This window comes from Centrocercus urophasianus, unplaced genomic scaffold, assembly GCF_019232065.1.
Source record: "Centrocercus urophasianus isolate 14NV4802_14NV808 unplaced genomic scaffold, USGS_Curo_1.0 seq_14, whole genome shotgun sequence".
Classification (NCBI taxonomy): domain Eukaryota; kingdom Metazoa; phylum Chordata; class Aves; order Galliformes; family Phasianidae; genus Centrocercus; species Centrocercus urophasianus.
Window position 1 is genome coordinate 9324960 of NW_024884586.1, and position 21096 is coordinate 9346055.

Consider the following 21096-nt stretch of genomic DNA (forward strand, 5'->3'; position numbering starts at 1 on the left):
CCCCCCCCCACCCCCACCGCGGGGCCGTCCCCGCCTTCGCGGCGCGCTGCGGGCGGTGCCCGGGCCAGGGGCGGCCCGCAGGTGGCGGAGCGCGGGGCGTGCGGCTGCGGGGCCGGCGGCGCCTCCCTTCGCTTGCCTTCCTCCGAGGGACGCTGCGGCGCGGCTGCACCCGCGCGGGGAGGAGCCCGCGGGAGGCCCGGTGGGAAGGAGGCTCTGCGGGACGGGAGGGAGGCTCGGCCCGCCCGCATCCGCGCGGGATGGGCTTCGGTCGGCCGTAGACAAAAGAGCCGGTGAGGAATCGAGGGGGGCTGCGAGCTCCGGGGTGCCTGGAGAAGGGCGGATGGAGGCTGGAGCGTTAGGAAGAGCTGTGCGGTTCCGTACCTGAAGTTGTCTCCGTCGCTCCGTGCAGTTACTCCCGGCAGTGCCCGATAGGCACGAGCTCCCATAGGCTGCGCTCCTCTGCAGAGCCTGACACAAGCATGCACAGAACTGTGCACCTCGGACACTGGCACTGTGCAGGAGAGCAGGGAGGGATGCGCTCACCCTGACTGCTTGTGCCAGCACGGGGCCGTGCTGAGGCTGCTCTTCCTCCTGCTACCCGGACCATCAGGGATAAGGGGATATGGGTGCTGCTTTGGTTAGAATTGCTGGTATATTTATCCTGAAGTGCTCTGGTTTTGCAGCTGGAGAATGAAAGCTTGTGTGGTTTTTGCGGCGCTTGTAACAGAGCTGCGGCTGTGAAGCCATCTGTCCCCCCTTCATGCAGCCAGGCATTGCAGCCCACTCCTCCGGTGCAGTCCCGGTCTGATTAACAACGCAAACTGTGTTGTTTCAGCAGCAGGGTGAAACAGAGCTGAGGGAATTCCCAGTTCGGCCTGCTGGTGGGCCTGCAGGCTGGTGGCTGTCACTGCTGGGCTGTGCCAGGTGGGTGCTGTCAGCACAGCCTCCAGATCTCCACGTGAACATCAGTGTGGTCATACCTTCTGTGTTTGTGCTAAGTGATTTAGTAATTAGCTATAATGAGCTCCATTTGGGGTCACACTCATGCCATGATGTTGAAACAAGACCAAAGGCCTAAGGGAGGCTCTTTTGTGGGCTCTGTGAGTCGCTTGAAAGGGGATGCTGTGAAGCTCTGAAGGAGGTTCTGTGCACAAACCATCACGAGGGAACTCTGTTGAACCAGGGAGGAAGAAGCAGGCTGACAACTGCAGCTTGATTTCTCTTCTTGGCTCTCCTGAGAAGCAGTGAAAAGCAGGCTGCTGGCACTCAGGATGCATTCCTTGGGAGAGCAGCAGTACTAAAGCACCGTTTGCCACATTGCTATCTTCCACCAAACTTCCCCAACCTTTTGAGGAGGTGAAGTGTAGCTTCCAAACATCTAATTCCCAAGATGACAGCCCAACAGCATGGATGTCCTCTAGCCTTCCCACTCATCCAGGTTGGGCTGTCCACAGCATTTGTCATTGGGATCCAAAACTTCATGCTTCTGAGTGAAAAGAGCCTTCTGAAGTTGAATACGAGGGAAAAAAATCACCACAGTAAAAACTGAGGCAAAGGCTGCCCTGCTTAGAGTTCCTGATGAAGAAGGGAATGGGAAGGAATGCTAGCCAAGCCCCTGCTTGCCATCTTTCAAGGTGTGTTGTGCTGCTCTGCTTTGGGCAACCCAGTTGCACCCCAAGCACTTGCACTTAATTGTAATTTATTACCAGCTTTGTTTTTAACATTTTCTTTTTTTTTTTCCAAGTGTAAACTTAGAGCCAGCAGATAAATGTATTATTAGACTAATATCAGTAAGAGCCGAATGTATTCAATGCTTTTAATTGTACAAAATGATATTTCATCAGCTTTATGGCTCATTGGAAGCCAAAAAGAAATATTAAGCAAGTAAATTATTTGACAAATATGATGAGATTAAACAAATGACATATGCTAAGTGCTGGTCAGCTGCTCTGTCCAGTCCCATTCCTCTTTTCTCTCACTGTCTTTCTACTTTTCATTCTAATTTTTCATGGTTTCTCTCTTCCTGAGCTGTTCTTGGTGTCTGTTTCACTTATTTTTTTTCCTTCCCATACTGTTATCTCTCACTATTTCGTGGTTTTTCTTACATTCTTTCATCTGCCTCATTTTTTAAGCCTCTCTTTTTGAGTCTAATGTAGCCATTTTCCCCTTTTACTCCACCGTGGTGGAGATTTTGACTGAACTCTTTGTCGCCAGCTGAACTAAACCCAGTGACTGTATGAAGACGTTTGCTCAGTGGCAGAGCTGCTCTGCCTCTCCCTGGCATTCTGGCTGTTGTGAGAAGGGTGTTTCCACAATTCTGGAGTGTTTTTCCAGCACTTATTTTTGCTTGTGCTCTCCCTGTGCCTTTTTAATGTGATTTTGACTGAATTATCTACTGTCTTTATATTCTAAAAGAATGACCAGGATCAAATGGCAGACCGGTTTTTACATCTTCATGCAACTGATACACCTTCTAAATGAAATATGCTGTACTTTTCTGCTGTAAGTACAGGAGGTACATGATGACACCCCCTTGTACTGGGAAGGAAAGGTCTCCGCTGAAATAATGAAGTCACACCATTTCTCTGTCATGTGAAATGCTTTGAGTGCACTGCTATAGTGAGCAGTCCTGGCAGCATGTAGTCCTGAAGCCAGATTGATTGAGGAGGATGGGGCTGAGAGGAGTATGCTTTTGCAGTTAATTATTTACTGGCAGTAGAGCAAAGCTGATAATAGTTGGTTTATAGTTACAGATATCTGAAGGAAAATGCCTCTAGATGATCTGTTCTGTATTGCCACCTGCTTATTGGTCTCTCCTTAACATGGAACCAGCACTATTCAACAACTAGCTCAGTAAAAAATAATTTAAAAATCAGTTATCAACTTCGTGCTGCCAGAATACAGTTCTGCAGCGTGTGCAGCTAGAGATCTTGGTATTTCCATGCTGGCTGAGGTGTACCTGCATTAATATATAACCCACCTGGGCATCCAAGGTCAAAGTGGGGTTCTTTGAACAGCTTATCCAGCTCTCCAAGTCTGATGCTGACAGATGACTTTGTGGGACCCAGGAATCTGACTCTGTCTCTGCTGTTGGCTGGATGGTTGCTTCAGCTCACTAAAACTCTTCTTTACTGGGAGCAATGCTGACCCTCCTGCTGGGTGGATTGATGCAGTACAGCTGCTATAAGGGGAGAGCGTGCTGGGTGACGGTACTCTGGCAATGCAATACATAGCACTGGGCAGAACTGTAAGTGGAATTTTCTTCTTACATTGCTAAAGCCAAATCAAGCTGCTCACATTGAAGTTAAATTTGAGAGCTGATGGAGCTGAATTTAGATGTGTGTAGGAGCAGTAACGTGACAAATGCAGAGAAGGGACGTTGCTGCATCTAGAGTTCTCTGGGAAGAGGCCTGCACATCTGATTATTTAGCATCCTTAGAGATCAGCAGACATCGGGAGGAGCTGCAACCTTTGAAAAGAAGAGGAAGATGTCCTGTTCATGGGAGAAGGCTATGAGATGTAAAAAGCCAGAGAGCAGGAGTGAAATGAGAGAAACTAACACACACCAGGTAGTTGTGCTCCGCTCCCATTCTGCAGGAAGAGAAGCGAGGAGTGAAAGAAGAGATCTGTGAGAGAAGGCATTGCTGATGCAGCACAGGATGGATGGGATGCATGCTGTTCTGCCAGCCTGGCCTAAATCAGAGCCAACACTTCCCTTGAGAAAGCCAGACTCTGGTGAACAATCTCTGAAGGAAAGTCATCCCATTGCAAGCACTTTTGTCCAAAGCAAGTAGAGGTCTTGCTTGGAGGCTTGTTAAGAAGTGAGTTCATTTTGTCAGCGGTCTGTTTGCTCAGCAGACTGCCATCACATAAGCAGACAGGGCTTGCTCCAGTGCTGATGCTGTTTTGATGCTTTGCCTCATCTTCAGCAATTCTGTGGTTTGTGTACAGCTCCATTCACAGTCTGCTCCAAGAGAAAGAGGAATGCGTATAAAATAGGTTTGAATATATGAAATTAGTCTGCATGTGATCCATTTAGTCACTTGTCCTTTTTGCTACCCAAGTAGCTGCTGCAGCAGCTGCCTGGCACGATTCTAGCTCTGTATTTCTGCAGTTGCAATAGTACCCATATCCTGTTCCTGCATCAGGCTTTACTAGTGTAGGGATGAGAGGTCAGAGTGCTTGGTGTTCATAACGTGGTAGAAAGCACATAACAGCAGAGTAGCAAGGCCCTAGGCTGCAGCAAAGGAGGGTTGTGGCTGTGGGTACAAAAATAAAGGAAATAAATTGCTTACCTTCAGAAGGCTTCAGGTACACAGGGATCTCCAAGAAGATACCCTTCACCTTCACTGCCAACATTTAAATGAGGTCTGGGAAGGGGTGGATCCTGGCTCTACCCCTTCTGATCACTCAGGTACATTGCATACACCTGAGCTCCCCTGTGTTGGCCCTGCCTTCCCACCAGGTGCTTAATCACTGCTTCAGGCTGTGACTTAGCATTTCCACTACACTAGCACTTGAGGTACTAGAGTTCATCCTGTAGAAGAGTGGGCTTGAGAAGCCAACCTTTTCAATATGATAGTAGATGAAACATCACTGTTGCTTGAAGGTTAATGGGACAGAGTCCAGCATCTGTGTGTGCTAATTCTGTAGCTGACTTTCCTGTTGTCTCTCCTTGTATCCGTGTATGATATCATAGCTGCCCTGATGTGGAATAGATGCCTGAGGGGCTAGGCAGGGGGAGGATATCGCTGTACTGCCATGTGCTGTGACCTCCATCTGGCAGCCAGTCTGCCTGCTGATGGACAAGGAAGCACGCACAAGTCCCTGTTTTGCTTTCTACCTCCTCCTGCTGCTGGGGGGAATGTGGTGGATGGGGCTGGTACTTGAGCCTCTCAGGGTGGTCCTGCGTGGAGCAGGAGTTGGAGTTGATCATCAGGTCAGCCAGGATGGGGCTCTGAGCTCTTGATCTAATGTAGGTTTCCCTGTTCACTGTGGGGGAGTTGGACCAGATGGTCTTTATGGGTCCCTTCCAGCTCAAACGATTCTATGATCCTTGTGGATCCCTTCCAACCAAGGATATTCTGTGATTCTCAAAAGATCCATGCCTGAAAGAAACACCCGTGTGACCATCCTGAACACATCTAAAGGAAGGCTTGAGAGAATGAGACCCAGGTCTGGAGAAATGCTGCTGCCTTCCCACAGGAGCAAGGAGGCCATGGAGTGGTGTGGCTGACGGTCATAGAGGAATATGCAGGCCCTCAGCAGCCCACTGGCTGAGCAGCCAGTTGTGTGGTCTTCAGATAGATGTGAATGTCCTTTCCGTGCAAATCCTTTGTGTTTGCGTCGTATCTTCAGGAGTGAATTGATACCCTGTAGTAAAACGGAGCATCTTGGTCTGTTGTGGATTGGAAAAATAATAAGAGAACTTGAGCAACTGACAAGAAACGATGTAGCCCTCTGGATGGGGAAGGGAGGGCTTGATTAAAAGAAACAAACAACAGAGCTTTTGAATCTTGCTATATGCTCGTAGCAGGTAATTCTAATATGAGCCATCTCTCTTTGTCAGCTGCTCAGAGGCATTTCTCATGGAAAGAACAGTCAATCTAGAAGTTCAGTGACTTGACTAAGTATTCTTGGATAAAAAACTTCTTGGGAGGGAGCAGGTAGATTTCTTCAAGAAGCAAAATCTTTACTTTTTTTCAACTTGTTTCCCAGGCACCTAATCTAATCTATCCAAAACAATTCTCTGGCAGCTGGGGCTCACATATTTAAAAAAAAAAAAGAAAAACAAACACAAAAAAAAACACCACACACCACTGTGGAGAGGAATGTATTGTGACAGTTTAATTTGCCACTGAAATACGGTCACCTCCGGGGTAGTTCAGAGAAACCATAGGAGAGCAGATGATAAAGCTGTTCAGAATGGGAGGTGAGTAACGGGAGGCTAAAGAGGAAAGATGCCTACATAGAAATGTAACTCCTGGAGTTCTGGTTTATCTTCTTGTTCCTTTGGCTCTACAATGAGGCTGTAACCTTGGCTCTGCATCACGCTGGTGGTGACTGGCTCTAGAGATCAAGTGGAGTCAGAAGGAAAGGTGGAGTCACAACACGCCACAGGTCAGACTGTCTTATTTTTGAAAGTTATGTTGCTGAATGCATACATAAAGGATGAGTCTTTTGGTGTGCTTGCAGATAGAAAATGAAGAATGGCTCCTGCCTGTGGAGATGAGGAAAGGGACGGAGACTGCTCTGTGCTCCAAGGGCTGCTGAGAAGATGCATGCAGCAGGTCCCTGCCTGCAGAGCCAGCAGTGCAGTGAGCTCCTTGTTGGCAGAGGGCAGGTGTGGAGATGGGATTTCAGAAAGCCAGCTTGGTGGTTCTGCGGTGTGTGACATGAGCCAGTGCTTTAAATACACACGTTGCTGCTGCCGTCGGGAAACCCTTCAGGTCCCAATCTCCTGTAGTGTAGATCCATGTGAAAGCCAATTGGTTCATCTTATGTTTTGTAGGAATTAAAAGTTGTTGATTTCAGCAATAAATAGTGGCACTGTGGGTGAGGTCTGCAGGGTCTAAAGACCGTGGGAGTGCCTGCACCCAGTCCCTGGTTGGGGACTAGCAGAGGTGCAGGACAGTTGACTGAGAATTACAGCTGCCAGCACGTTTGTGCAAATTCTCTACCTGCAGTCCCTACATTTTTTAAGAAAAAACAGGGCATCTGTAAGATGCTTTTAAGAAGACAAACGAAATCCAGCATGAATTTTAGGGGGGAAGTTATACCGTTTTAAATAAAGAAGTATAGAGTTGCTTCTGTAGTCCCGTTTAGGGGCCTCAAAACCAGCGCTGTCGGAAGAGTGTGCTCCTTGTGAAGAGAGCAAAAGCTGAACAGAGGGTTGGGTTTTTTCAGAGCATGCTAATAAACACGTGTTTTTTGGCAGGGCTTGTGATTGCATTGCAACAGGGTTACAAGGTCTCGTTCAAATTCTGCTGAAGTCAATTGAAAAATGATGTTGACTGCAGTGAGCATGGGCTGGCAATCAGGACAGCATCTCTTAAGACACTTCAGGTTTACCTCTCCTTTATTCCAAAGTCTGCACCTAGAACAAGTTTATTCAATTTGCAGTTTAGTGCACCTTCAGTTTATATTCCTGAGGAGGGGAAAAAGAAGGAAGAAAAAATAACCCAACCAACAAATCAGAATAGTCCCACAGCTCCTGCTGTGGACATGGGTTGTGGCTGGCAGCTGGTACACGCGGCTGGAGTACCACTGGTTGCTCCTTCTCAGCTTGGCTGGCTCGGTGGGTGCCTATTGGGATTCAGACACAGGGGGAATAATGGTTAAAATCTAAGGTAGGAGCCCACAAACCCAGCAGTGATCGTACACTGGGATGGATGCAGAAGAAAAAGCTCTGCCACCAGGAAGTCATCCTTTCAGAGAGCTAATTCAAACTTCTCTTCGTCCTTTGAACCTTTCAGTTGGTAAATGTCATGTAGTTCCTTCTATGCTTTTTTGTCTGTTTGATTTGAGGGCTTTATGCAGCAACTTATTCCTCATTCATCCTATTCTCAGGGACGTAATTCTGCCTGCAGTTCCTGTTTGAGCTTAGTTTTCTTATTTTCTGTAGCGCTGGGGCTGATGGCTTTGCAGATCTTACGATACCTCCTCCATCTGGCCAGCCTAGCAGTACGACAGCTCCACTTAATGTGTGCTCTCTGATTTGGCTTCCTGCCCCCAGACTCATTATTTTGTGTTCGTCTGTATTGAGCTCCAGTGCTGCCAGCCCCAAAGGATCATATATCTCAGAAGTCACGAAAAAGAGATGGGTCTGAAAATCCCAAGTCTCTTCCTGGTGTGTGCAGATTGCACGTTTCTGCTGCCATCCCCCAACCCTGCTGTGCGTGTGCATCCCTCTCTGCCCATCCCAGCAGTAAAGCCAAACCTGCAGGGCCCTGCAGTTCTCACTGCACAGAGTGCTTGGCCCCTGAGACTATTCCCACTCCTTTTTTGCTGACGTAGAGGCGAGTTGGGACCTGCACTGGGCTAGCTGCCCCCAAAATGACTTGGATCCATTTGGAATATTGTTCCAGGGAAAATACTGCGGAGTTCTCTCGGCGGTAGGTATTTCAGAGTATCAGCCCCTTTTTTACCATCTGAAGTGTGGTATTGCCTTTTGGCCCTGGAGACTGGGAGTGCTTTCATGTTGGGTGCAGCGTGAAACACGAGATGATCCCTCTCTGAGAAGTGCTTGAGCAAAGTGCATGGTAAGAAACATCAGGGTGCAGTTCACCTCTTTAGATGTTGACGCCTAACATCTCCGCTGCTTCCCCTTTGCCTCCAAATGTACGCAGCAGGGGAAATGAGAGCTTTCATCTCGTCCTAATGCAGATGTCTGAAACCAGCCAGACAGATTGCACCTGTCTCTTCTCATTGATTGCAAAGAGGCTCCAGATGATGGGCTCTCACGTAGGTGTCTCTCTTGTAGGTGAGGTGAATCCCACTGGCTGCATGAGGCTGGTTGCAGTAGCACAAAGAGAGAGCACAGCTGCTGAATGTAGTCTGTCCTTGTCTTTGCTGCGAGTTGTCTTATCTGGTAAACCTATCCCTCCTCTTTGCTCAAGAGGCTACATTTCATTTCATAGGATCGTTAAGGTTGAAAAGACCACTAACATCACCAAGTCCATCCCCACCATGCTCACTGACCATGTTCCTCAGTGCCACATCTCCACAGTTCTGGAACACCTCCGGGGACAGTGACTCCACCACCTCCCTGGGCAGCCTGTGCCTCTGCCTCAATGCTCTTCCTGAGAAGAGATTTTTCCTGATATCCAACCTGATTCAACCAGTTTCTTGTTGGCCAAGAGCTGGAAGGACATCGTTCAGACAGCAACCACAGGGTGCAGTTACACACAGATGTGGGTGCTCCAGGGTTTAGTGGGTGAAACCAACGCCTCCTAACACTGGAGTACTGTTAGGTACCCTAATGGTGATGGGGGTGCGAGGAAGGTGGAGCCAGTTTCTGTAGTTTTGTTTTCCATGTAGTCCGCTGGGAGCAGCTGGAGGTGACTGAGAGCTGTTCATAAAAGAACTGAGAAATGAGGCTGAGCCAACTGGGAGAAATAAAGCCTGGTCGCCTGGGGAGGATTTTCTTGACTGGCTGAGTTTCCTCTTTGATTGGAGCACTTGTTCCATCATGCCTTCTCCTATGGAAGAATTAGCCAGTGGCAGAAACATGATGCATTGGGTGTTTTAGGAGTGAGAACCTGTCTGCAGCGAGAGCCTGCAGAGCTCAGCCTGCAGAGCTCAGCCTGCAGAGCTCATCCTGAGTCCCTCTGCAGCGAGCCTGGAGCCTGCTGTGTGTGCACAGCGGGGCAGGGTGCTGTGCCAGGCTCCTTACCCTGTATCATGCCTGTGTGCTTAGCATCAAATCCTACAAACTCTTAGAAAACCATTGTTTTGTACCCCACCTTTTTGATGACTGAAACACTAATTCCAGCAGGTTCAAGCACCCAGAAGTCAGCATTCAGTTCCAGAGAGCCTCAGGAAGCATACTGTGTGCATCATAGTTGCTTCAGACCCTTTGACTGTGGTTCTCAACCAGTGTGTGAGGAGCCCTGGCTGACTTCTGAAGAGCCTGCAAGAGCCATACAGTAATAATGAGAACTGTTGTCAGGCAGTTAAAATGTATTGTTAAGGAATCTGCACAGGAGTTCTTCTAGGACTTGGCAACTGATATGGATAGAAAAGCATTGCTCTACAGTAAGCGTAACCTGTGCAGTAAAAAACCAAATGTCACAGCCATAACGAGCCCAGTAAAGAGCTAGAAATGTCAAAAGGATTGCTGTGCCTTTGCAATCACAGAAAATTTGTTAGGGGAAAGATTTTTGGCTGACCCCATCTTGAAAGCACACATTGCATGCTGCAGAGAAAAGCAGAGTACCTTACATTCTGTTATATGGTATATTCTGTCTTTGCAAGGCACCTGACTTCTCCCTGCCCTACCCAGCTACACGTGTGCAGGACAAGCTCTTCTGCTCCACAGCCCTGGCTTCTAGGGGGCAGAGGTGGTTGCACAGCCAAGAGGGAGGTTGTGTGAAAACCTTTGAAGGCTTTGGTTCAGGAAGGAAGGTGCATCAGAGCCTCGTAGTTGAGACCCACAGTGTGTGTTTAGCTCCCGTATTTTTACTGCTATCCCTCTCCTCTTGAACTTTGGTACAATAAATAGTGGCCGTGTTTGAGGAGTGTCCTGGCAGAGAGGCATCTGGCACAGTATCCAGCATTTGCTGCTTCCCTGCAGTTGCTGCACATGGGCTTTCTGCCTGCTGTTTGCAGATCCTGCAGGTCAGCAGGTGCATCATCTGTAACACTGAGCGGCATGTGCCTGCCCCTTTTCCTTGCTCATCTACAGTAGATGCTTCTTGGTTTTGCCACATGGGGGAAATAACAGCGAGGGCTCGAAGAGATATTACCTCTGGGTTTTGGTTTCCAAAAGGAGAGCCTGGAGCTAGCAGCTTGCTGCACAGCCTGTTGGGATTGCCTGCAGAGTGCTGCTGTGCAGTCATTGCTGAGAGCAAAACCTGGGTTCTATCCTGGGAGCATTTCTGTGCTAGTTGCAGCTGCAGCCTCTCTGCTGCAGGATGTACTGCTTCAGAACCGTGCTCTCTGCTTGTTATTTTTTGCCACTGGCAGCACACTTACTGCCTTGTCTGAAGCAGATTTGTAGGTCTCTAGGTGATGTGTAGCAGCTTCCCTTGGCTCTCTCAGCCAATAGGCATATGTGCTGGCATTGGAAAGCTGATGGGACAAACCAGGATCTGTAAGTCTTTCCCAACGGTATGACCCTCCTAACTAATTTCTCTTGTATAGTTCCCAAATAACATGTGCACGTACCTAAATCTAGGCAGGTGATCCTCAGAAGGCCTCTGCACATAGCAGGGGGGTTGAAACTAGATGATCATTATGGTCCTTTTCAACCCAGGCCATTCTGTGATTCTGTAGTTCTATGAAATAAGTTGCTGCACGTTGGTGTTCAGAGCAGAGGTTGCAAAAAAGAATGTTCTCAAGGTTTTAAAGCCTTTAGTGTGGCAACAAGAGAGGAAGGCTCCCAGCGCAGAGAAGCCATATTCCCTCCCATGCTCCACCAAAGGCTACTTTGGTTTCTGATTCAGCTCTGCAAATACTGTCTGGTGGCTTCAAACTGCATAAGCAGTAGGCTGGTATTATTTCCCCTGCGAAGGCTGGAGGGAGGGAGAGAAAATTAAAGCAACTTGTCTCAGCCAAAGTCAGCTCTGTGGAGTTACAAGTGTGTCTCTGTGGAGCCCAGCAAGAGGTCTTTGCCTTATCTGGCTCAGTACCGTGCTGGTTGCACAACGCTCACAGCCCCTAGATGCACATATTTTCACAGGGATGGCCCCAGTTGCCCAAGTAGAGCATTTGCTCAGATTCTCATGCTTTGCAATTACTATAAGCTTCTCATGAGAGAGAGAAGGAGGAGTGGTGCCAGGTGTTTTTTTTTCCCCTCTCCCTGTTGTTGTTCCTCATCAGCTGGTTGCTTTGAAACGAGCACGTTGTGGTTTTCCTTCAGAAGCAACATGTCGCTGCAAATGCGGCTTCAGAGAGCTTCCAGGAGTGCTGCGTGCCGGTGGCTGCGGGCAGGGAGCAGACAGGTCGTGGCACTGGGGATGTGCACCAGTGAGCTCAGCCTGGTGCAAGCCTGTGCCCATTGGGCCTGGCAGTGCTGGCACGTCAGCATTCCTTCCGGCACTCAGCAGCAGCATGGAGCCACCTCGCTTTTTGGACCGTCGCAGCGGGATGTCGTTGAGGGAATCGGAACCTGGTGCTTTGCAAATAAGGACCTGCAGTGTTGTTTCCTTGCCTCGTTCAGCTAAGACGTTGTGATAAGAATACACACAGACCTCTTGTTACAGCTGTGCGTGACGCTAACACGGCCCTTGGTTTGGGGTATTTGTGCGAATTCTCTCCTGAGCTCATGGGAGAAAAGGGTCATTCTCACCACATTAGTACAGGTACAAAGCCAGAAGATGTCTATACCTGGACAGCTTTCTTGTATGGCACACTTTGTTTTAGGTACAGCAGCAAAACCATGAGTAATCTCCATGTAGCCTGAGGTCTGCTGTTTTTTTCTGGAATATACTGAGCATATAACCAGCATAAAAGCTGGTTGCTTTTCTTCAAGTATCGTGTGATACTGAAGGTGAACAGAGTATGACTTGTGACAGGCCAGCAGAACTTCACCCTTCTGCGGGCTGTAAATAGGCATCTACCTTATGGATGGATGGTGGTGTCCCAAGATATTCTCACCCTGTCCGAGGGCACCAAGAGCCCAGGTCCAGCCAACCAGCTCTGGCTTGGCACGTGAGTCTTATCAAATGTGGGACAGGAGAGGTGCATCCAGGGCCTCTTTTCCCAGGTAACCAGTAATAGGGTAAGAGGTAACAGCCTGAGGATGCTCCAGGGGAGGTTCAGGTTGGATATTAGTGAAATTTTCTTCTCAGAAAGAGTGGTGATGTGTTGGCACACGGAGGTGGTAGGGTCACCATCCCCAGAGGTGTTTGAGAACCACGGAGATGTGGCACTGAGGGACGTGGTCAGTGGGCATGTTGGGGGTGGGTTGAGGATTGGACTTGGTGATCTTGGTGGTCATTTTGAGCCTCTGTGATTTTATGATTTTACAAAAGGTAGTCGATTGATGGGGGTTTATTGAGTCCAGGGTCTAGATCCTAATCAGCCCCTGACAGAGGGTGTTGAGTCGGAGCAGAACAATGTTTAGCCCAAATTTTTGAGGATAGATTTTGAGGGTCAGTTGACAAGCTCCAGCTTTCAGAGCTCAATGCTTTCCCTGCTGTTACAGGATGAATTTTCCTCTTCCATTAATATATTCACTCTGCAGAACAGTGCAGCATCTATTTTTGCTCAAGTAGCATTTCAAGTTAAAGTTAGCTTGTTTGACATGCAAGCTGGTGGCTTTCTGTGGGCTTCTTCTATTTAAAAAAAGCTTTTAGCAAACATGCAATTCTTTTTTTTTATTTTTTATTTTTAATGTTTCAGTTGAAGTTCCTGTGTGGGAACAATGAGAGCTATGTAGAAACTGTACTCCCTATACCACACCATGGCTTTGAAGGTTCTTTGTATGGACAGACTTGGTCCTCAGGGGAGATGCTTTCTGAAAATATGAGAGGATTTAAAGGGGAAATAAGAAGCAGTTTAATTCCAGTTAGGTGTGAATAATGTCTATGCACGACAAACTGCTGTACTTTCTTTCAAGAGCCCTGAGGAGTCCTACTGGTGAAGTCTGCTGCTGCCAGATGAAGCAGGGAGTCTTCATCAGGACATCATTGCTTCCCTGACCTTGCTGGTGACTCGTGTCTCCCCTAATGATACTGGCAAGACCATAAAGAATCACAGTTCAGTCCTAATCTCTGAAGTTATTCTTATTTTCCAAGGAAGGAGCACTGTGTCCTTCTAACAAACATTTGAAGAGAAGTGGATCCGTGAAGTAGAGCCCCCAGCTGGAGATAGTTTGGTTGTTCTCCATTCACTTTAAAACGAGCAAAGCACGTCCCCAAACCCAAACTCTTTCTGTTTGTTCAAAAGCAAAGACTTTATGACTGTTCTCACTGACTGGCTCCTCAGAGGGCTCATTTCCATATCTGATGAGTAATTTCTGAGCCCAGCCTGAGGCTCACAAGATGGATCGTGTCGTGACAGGAGCAAGGAAGCATGCCTCATCGGATGAGTCCGGGTTGTGTTTTCAGCAGCACCAGTTCACATCAGCTCATTTTCTTGTTTTGTTTTTCTTACCTGAGGGAGAACCCAGTTCTCCCTCTTGTTTGCTGTTAACTCTAGAAGTGCCCTCATGGTCTTGGAAGGTCAGCAAAGGCACCATGGACAACTTTTTGAGGGCAGTGGTGAGGATATTTGGAGAGGAAACTCAGGCCACACACAGCACCAGCTTGTTGGTGCTGCCATGGGCTGTAGCCCAAGGTACTCATAGGAGTTTCTGCTGCCATGAGCTTTCAAAACCCCTTCCAGAAAGCAGGGTGAAGCTTCAGCCCCTGCATCTTCGCTGGTGTTTGTGAGGGCAGGTACTGAACACAATGGTAAGCAGTGCAGTGAAAGATCAGGGCTGGTTTGCAGATTGATGGGGACGGATAGGAAAGGGTAACAGTATTAGATGCTCCCATTGGTTGCTTGCAGAGTGATTTAGGTCATATAACAGGTCTTCCCAACCCATACTTGAATAGCATATATCCAATGTGGTAGATTTTACTTACAGTGATGAAGCATTATTATCTTTTGGGGGATTGAGGGGAGCTGCTTGGATTTTTCCCACTGGACTGAAGGGATGGTCATTTTATTTGTTTATTTACAATTATTTTTAAAATTATATTTTAAACCAAAGCCACATTGTTACGAGTCAGCATGATTGTTACTGCAGCAGTTCCTCCATTTGTGTTGCCTACGCATTACCTAACAGATTCCCTCACCTCCACTAGGGTGGGCAAACCTGGAGACTCCCTTGTAACATTTACAGGCTTTTTTCTGTCACTCTTCTTGCAGAAATTCCTCGGGGAGGCTCTGCACATCCTTGGGAGTGCTAAGGAAAAGAAGGGGACACTTGGGTAGAGTTTGGAGTAATTAGGAGATTTCAAAACTTGTTTTAAGTCTAGCATTGAAATGCGGTTCATTTCTTTGAATGTTACCATTTCTGCAGCTCCTTCCTGGTGGCTCTGCTGGCTTTCCCTGTGCCTCCAGGCTGAATGAAGGTGTCTTTCTAGTCCTTCATTTCCCAGGAGATGTGAGGGTCTACCTTGCTTCTGTATGGAGATTCTGAGAGGCTTAAGTGCACCAAGTGTTGAAAATTAAAACCAATAAGATCAGGTGGCTTCGCTGAAGAGATGATGCTTTTTACCATGGCTTCAAAAGATGAGGATTTGACTGCTGACTGGATGGCAGGGATATCAGAGCTAAAGAAGGACAAAATATAAGTTGAAACTTTGGTATAAGAACCCTTTTTCTTGTTTGGAAAACAGCCAACAGGATGAGATCTTGCTCCAGTGCTGGCTTTGGTTTCCACTGCAGAGAGAAAAAGAGAAAAAGATCATTTGGGGATCCATAAGAATCCTGCGACACCTTCCATATTTTGACATTGCTTATACTGTCCTAAGGAACTTCATGTGCTGGGAGCTGAGCCAGGCTGAATGCAGTTTTTTAACCGTGTTTATAATGGGAAGTGTGTTACAGTTCAAAGTTCAAAAGTCCTTCTCTTCTCTCTTCTCTTCCGTTTTTTTTTTGTTTTTTTTTTTTTTTTAAGTATGATTGCCTATGCTGATAATCAACAATACAGTGAAAGAAAGCATGCTGGTCCTTGTGCATCTGACAATCTGACAGTGCCAGTTAAGATCAGTGCGTTAGCCCTCTTGCTTCCTACTTCATTTTGCTAATGTGAATAACATCACGCCTGTACCAAGCATGTTATGCTGTGTGCTAATTTTGCCAGACAACTTACCTATCTTTTTGTTCAGCAGATAGCTCTCCCCAAGCCTGCTGGTTCTGTTCTGGCAGAAACATCCAGCTGTGTGCTCTCAGCTCAGTCTCTGGGCACAAGGCATGTCACCTTTTCCTGCTTTTTTTATGCTCATCCCTCAAAGCCACCTGTTGCCTTTTTCTTCCTGATTGGTTGCTCTATGTAGAGCAACAAGAAAGCTGAGTCCAAGAGGTAGGGACTTGCAGGGTCTCTGGGGTGTGATGGCCTCAGACAGCGCATTGGAGATGCCAGCTCTGGACCTACTTGTGGCCTCTACTGGGGTGAGGTGGAGCCACATCTCTTGTTGGTTTGGTGTCTCACTTTTTGTGGGTTTCTTCCCAACCTTCATGTGCCTTTGGATGCTGGCTGTGAGCCTGTTGCTGCAGGCTTTCAAGGAGATTCTGGAAGGAAACCTCCTGCTTTTGCCCGTGGTGCCATTCTGGAGACTGTGAATGATCCTACTTCTGTCCTCTGCATGGTCAACCCCAGCCATTGACAGGAAGCACCGTCTTGTGGCGAAAGCAAGAACTTAGGGGTACAGAAATGCACAGCTTCAACCAAAGCTTCCCATGTGACAGTGACACTTCATTGCTGTGGGTTCCTCACCGCAGAATAGAGTTATTTCCTTGGTCCGCTGCACTGAGAGTTCTCAGGGGCTGGGAGAGCTGCAAGACCAAACCCTGCTGGAGATGGAGGAGTGTGTTCCATCATGTCCATGCTGTGATGCCTGCAAGGCATATCATAGAATCATAGAATGGCCTGGGTTGAGAAGGACCACAATGATCATCTAGTTTCAACCTGCGATGTGCAGGGTTGCCAGTCATCAGACCAGGCTGCCCCAAGCCACATCCAGCCTGGCCTTGAATGCCTCCAGGCATCCACAGCCTTCTTGGGCAACCTGTTCCAGTGCTGGATGGAGACCCTGCGTCTCTTTATCCCTCACTCCACAGCCAAAAGAGGAAGACTCCTCCCTTCCCAGCAGGGAGATGTCCTAATCCAAACATAGATCTCATGCCTTAACCTTCAGACCTCTTTGTCTCTCTGTCAAAATGCTGTTGTGTGATAGTTGCTTGGTACTGCACGCACAACACCGGTGGGCTCTGCCTGCCTGCAGCCCCATCCACCTCGGCTGTCAGATGGCTGCATGCACAGCTGCCTGAGATCTCTGCTCAGCACCCACCTCGCAGCTCTGTAGTGCAGTGTTATCGCTGCAGAGCGTGGTGGCTGTGTGCTGGGTGGGAGGGGGTTTGTTTAGCTGTCCTATAAATCAGCAGCATGCGCCAGACTCTGCTGCATAATGTCTGATGCATATTCATGCTTGCCAGCAGTGCGGCCGGGACAGCATTGTGTCACCGTGTTAATAGTGTGCCCCAGAGGGAAGGGAAGGAGGAGGGGGGCTCAGCAGCAGCTGCCTGCTTGCTTCCCTTTATCTCCTCCCAGCTGCCCGCTTGGCCCCCCAGCACGCACCCTCACTTGCTTTTCTGTTGCATTTTTCCTGCCTCTTTCTCCCAGATTTGCCAAAGCAGGTTTGATTTTGCTGCGGTACCTTCTTTATTCTCCCAGCTCTGCTGCTAAACAAGGGTATGTGCCTGTAAAAGCTCTGCAAGGGCTAAATGAATGCAGAAGGATGATCGTTATATTTGATCACATAAATTAAGTGGCTTACTAATCAAGGAGACACTCTGGAAATATCTGATTTTGTCTGTTCAGGGTCGCTCGAGCTGTTCCATTGGGCTCTGTGTTTGAATGAGTTGTGAGAGCAGCTTTTATCGATGTCCCCATGGGAATGGAAAGGCAAGAAGGGAACTCACTCTTGTTCCTTCATGCCACTGGAGACGATCCCTTTGCTCCCATACATGCAACAAAGAGGAGACTATTGCAGCTGTGCTGCTCTGCCCTGTCTTAAAAAATGGGGGGAGAAAAGGCTGTGAGCCACAATTCTCTAGGAAAGATAGAACTTTGGAGGATGTGATTAGCAGCCTGTGGTATTGTGTGAGAGAAGGCGGGTGGGGATTGAGTGCTTGGTGGAGTCAGGTTGTGCACTAACAAGAGGGATGGTTTCTTGCTCCTTGGGGAAGAGACCTGTGGGATCCTTGCCAAAGTATGATGAGGGTTTGGAGCTTTTGTGGGTTCAAGGGGAGGCTGGACGAGGCCTTGGAAAAGAGTTCTTTTGAGGGTTGCTAAGCAGACAAGCTGTGCCAGGCCCAGGAAATCCCCTGAGCCAAAAATAATCGGCTGCTGGGTGAGTGGCAGGGGAAGCAGCGTGTGGGTATTGGTAGGGAAGGGTGGGTCGTCAGCCGCACCAAAGCGTGGATGCTGAGCCGTTACTCTTACTGCAGAATAGGCTCCATATAAGAATATTCTCCTTTGCACAGCCAGGACATTGTCATTGCTCACTCCTCTCTGTTTCCTCTCCTTCCAGGGGGACTTGAGCCATCCCCAGAGCTGAGGACCCTATTTCTCTGCAGGGCCAGTTAGCCATCCAAAGGGTGAGTGAATCTGGGGGTGTGCGGTCTCCCACCATCTCATTCCTTCCTCTCATTTCCTGCTGCTGACCAGCAGGCTCCAGCCCTTCTCACCTGCTCCCTGTCCCCCCATCTCCCTGTCTGGAGCGTTCTGCTGCAATATCTCTAGTAAGGTGAGGCGTGTGCTTCATGTACCACTTTGTTCCTGGAGGCCAAAGCATTCTGATACTCTTCTAGTACTATCTGCTAAAAAACTGGCCTTTTTAAAAGGTTCTTTTCCATGATTTTTTTTTAATAGAAAAGTAATAGCAAAACAATTCCTGCAACTTCCTAGTTCCAACTACCTCATTTCCTTGTCCATATGCTGTGAAAATTCGTATGCTTAGGCTTTAAAGCAAGCACAAAGCTGAACAACCAGACACATTCTGCTGCAAGTTTTTCTAAAGGATTACAGCTTAGAAGTGTTTCTTGAAACTGGCTTCTTAGTTTTTCCTTGTTAGCAGTTGTTTGGGAGGAATGGGGAAGGGTGGGGTGAGAGAGGAGGGGGAATGCAATTCTTGAGCGTGTGGTACAGTCTGTTTGCATGGAAGTGATGGGGCCAGTGAACAGTCTTGATGTAAACCTGCACCAAACATTTGCCAAAACACAGAGTAGGCCCCTCCTGGGCAGCAAGCAGAATGTTGTCTGTAACCTCCCCAAGCACACCGAGCTCTGCCCTTGGATTTTCAGCGCTGCTGTGTCACAGCCATTCCTCTGGCAGCAGCTCTCTTCCTCTCTTGTTCCACTGGGTCTGTGCTTTGGAGCATCTCTGCGCCCTCCCTGCGCTTGTGACACAGTTGTGATTTCATTAGGATAATTGGAGAGCAGTTTGGGCTTTCCCACTTGATTTACTCTGCCTCTCCAAACATCTCTGCACATGGAAGCTCAGCTCGGCGGGGGAGCTGTCAGCTCTGACAGCCAAACACAAAGACCCGGCGGGGAACCAACGGCTTTCCCATCCAAAACCTACACATGGAGCTTTTTGTCTCCTGTTAAGACCCTGGATTGGAAGTCACTTGTCTGAATTTAGTTCCTGGCTTTGCCACTGATGATGAGATTGGGCCTGTTCCTTTGCATGGCTATGCCAGTCTGCAGGATTAGGAGGATGGTGTTTCTGCCCATCAACACTGACCCCTGCTCTAGCAGTGACTGGCTTGGTGGTTAGGGGTAAATACCTACATTTGTCCCTTGCATCATTGCAGCAGCAATCCCCTGCACAGGCAGCAAGGAGCCAGGCTGCTGCTTCAGGGAGATGGGGACACTGGTGGGTGCTGGAAGGGGCTGCGCCCCAGCGCTGCCGCTTTCTGTTCACCAGCAAGTAGAGGTTGCATTGGAACTTCCACAAGTCACCAAGTGGACCAGGCTACTGTGGAACAATAGCATGGAGGTGTTTGAGAATCTTGGAGATGAGGCACTGAGGGACACGGTCAGCAGGCATGGGGGGAATGGGCTGAGGGTGGGACCTGGTCACCTTACTGGTCTTCTGCAGCCTTAATGATTCTGCTATCCTTTGTAATCCCACCCTGTTATCAGGCAGCAATGATGGAAAGTGAGACCCAACCACAAATTGCAAGCACATTGCATCACCTGACAGCATGCTGCATGGATGTGAGCAGCCCAAGTGCACTTGGTTTCATCTGCTGCTGAAAATTTCTCCTTGCCAGCGTACGCAGGTGTAATCAGAAATTAAGGAAATCTGTTCTCACGCTCAGACCAAGATCAGAAATGCTGGCTATCAGCCGCAAGTGCTGATGGCAAGTGCTACTTTCTGCATTGAGCATTCCTTGGGGATAGGCTGCAGTGCTGTATTACAGATAGGTGATGTTTATAAGCTCCTGAGATAAGGGGCCTGCTAATCTTTCTGTTGAATGTTATCATTTTGATGGCCCACGATAGCTAGGATGTGATTTCTTCATAGAGAATTGATTCAGAGAGAAAGCTCTTGGACAGCTGGTGTGTTATTGATATTTATGCAGGTTGTTACTGTTTCTGGTAGCTTAATAAAGCAGTTAGGCAGAGTTGTGATTCCCCGATGTTTTTCTTACAAAGTAAGTTGGCAACAAAGTACTTCACTGAACTTGCAGTTCAAGAGGGCCAGGGAGATCTGCACAGTCAGAGCAGGGTACCGCCAACAGCAGGTGATGTGCTGCTGCTGCTTTTATTAAATAAAGCCATCAGGCAGGGTGCGGTGTGAGCAGCTGAAGTGCAAACCAGGGAATAGAAAACTGGCAGTAGTTTTGGTGGGGAAGGCATCATCTCGTTTCCTTTGTCTTCCTGTCTGTTCTGGCCTGTGTGATAGTATACCTGGGCACTGCCTGCTGCCATCTGCCCCTCTCCTGGCAAAGCACCGACGGCTGAAGGCACAGCACTGCCTGTGGGATGTTGTCAGCGTGATGGCAAGGGAGGAGGAGCAGGGACTTCAGAGGTTCTTTGTGGTCCCTGGTTAGAGGGGTTGTACTGCCAGATGTGTTCTGACATGAAACACTGCTGGGCACCATGTGGGGACATATCTGCGTCTGCTCAAGCCCTTGTGCAAAGCTATTTCGTGCATGCTGATGAACATCTAATGGAGGACGTTTGTTGCTTCTCCAAAGCAGGGTCACCGCTTGCAACTGTTGTGACATCTTTGGCATCCCTCTCTCTTTTTATCTGGGGGCTGCATTATCTGAGCTTTTGAGTATGAAGCCAGCAAGCCAACAGCCAAACACTGTGTTAGATTTGCAGCCCACTTCTTTGTTAATTTAAAAAGCAGCAAGTAAATGAAAACAAAACACTGTGGATAGGCTGTGATTCATACCAGAGCATCAGCTTGCCAGCCTCATTTTCCTACTGTCTTCCAGGCTGGGCAGGTCGCTGAGAACGTCAGTGTTTTGACCCTTGAAAGGAAACATGACGTGTCATTTTAAACTGCTGGAGAAGTTCATACAGCCCCTTCAGAGGCTGTGTTTTGCAACACTGGTGACAGTGTTGCATACGAGCAAATGGAGGAATCTGGGTAGTCACAAGAGTGAGCCCGCAAGGTTTGCCTTGTCAAAGCAGAGTTTCTGA

The 21096-nt window shown here is 48.3% G+C and overlaps 1 protein-coding gene across 2 annotated transcripts in view; it reads left to right on the plus strand.

Annotated features, from left to right (window-relative positions):
- The window catches only part of HRAS (HRas proto-oncogene, GTPase), a 34754-nt gene that overhangs the window by 421 nt on the left and 13237 nt on the right, over positions 1 to 21096 (plus strand). Inside the window, exon 2 of one of the 2 annotated variants that reach the window (XM_042814033.1) lies at positions 17967 to 18033. The exons of the other annotated variant lie outside the window; for it this stretch is intronic. The gene's annotated coding sequence lies outside the window, so the exon portion shown is untranslated. The remainder of the gene's footprint in view (positions 1 to 17966; positions 18034 to 21096) is intronic. 2 annotated transcript variants of the gene reach the window in all.